The sequence below is a fragment of the Etheostoma spectabile genome, chromosome 15 (genome assembly GCF_008692095.1).
Source record: "Etheostoma spectabile isolate EspeVRDwgs_2016 chromosome 15, UIUC_Espe_1.0, whole genome shotgun sequence".
Taxonomy (NCBI): Eukaryota; Metazoa; Chordata; class Actinopteri; order Perciformes; family Percidae; genus Etheostoma; species Etheostoma spectabile.
In genome coordinates this window covers 20,074,345-20,074,581 of record NC_045747.1, presented here as the reverse complement: position 1 = coordinate 20,074,581, position 237 = coordinate 20,074,345, and the positions used below count along the sequence as shown (strand labels likewise).

At 51.5% G+C, this 237-nt stretch overlaps 1 protein-coding gene across 2 annotated transcripts in view; it reads right to left on the bottom strand.

The window, feature by feature from the left end:
- Positions 1 to 237, bottom strand: part of LOC116702950 (polycomb protein suz12-B) — a 66,415-nt gene that overhangs the window by 5,988 nt on the left and 60,190 nt on the right. The window lies entirely within an intron of this gene.

The following is a 237-nucleotide window of genomic DNA, read 5'->3' as shown; positions in this document are numbered from 1 at the left end:
TCCTCAGCCCGGAGTGTTGGCGTAGAGCCACAAATTGCTCGTAGGTCAGCCGGCGTTGTTGGCTGTAGATTTCCCGCATAACATCTAGCGTTGTAGTGTTGACATCGTTGCGGTGGAGCAGAAACTAGCGATGGCGGGGTGCTGACGTGCCTTTACGTAGGCTAGTCTCTGTGTTTTTTGCTTTATACGTGCGATTCCACTGCTCTGATCCCCATTGGCCCAAGTTTGAAAATCTTC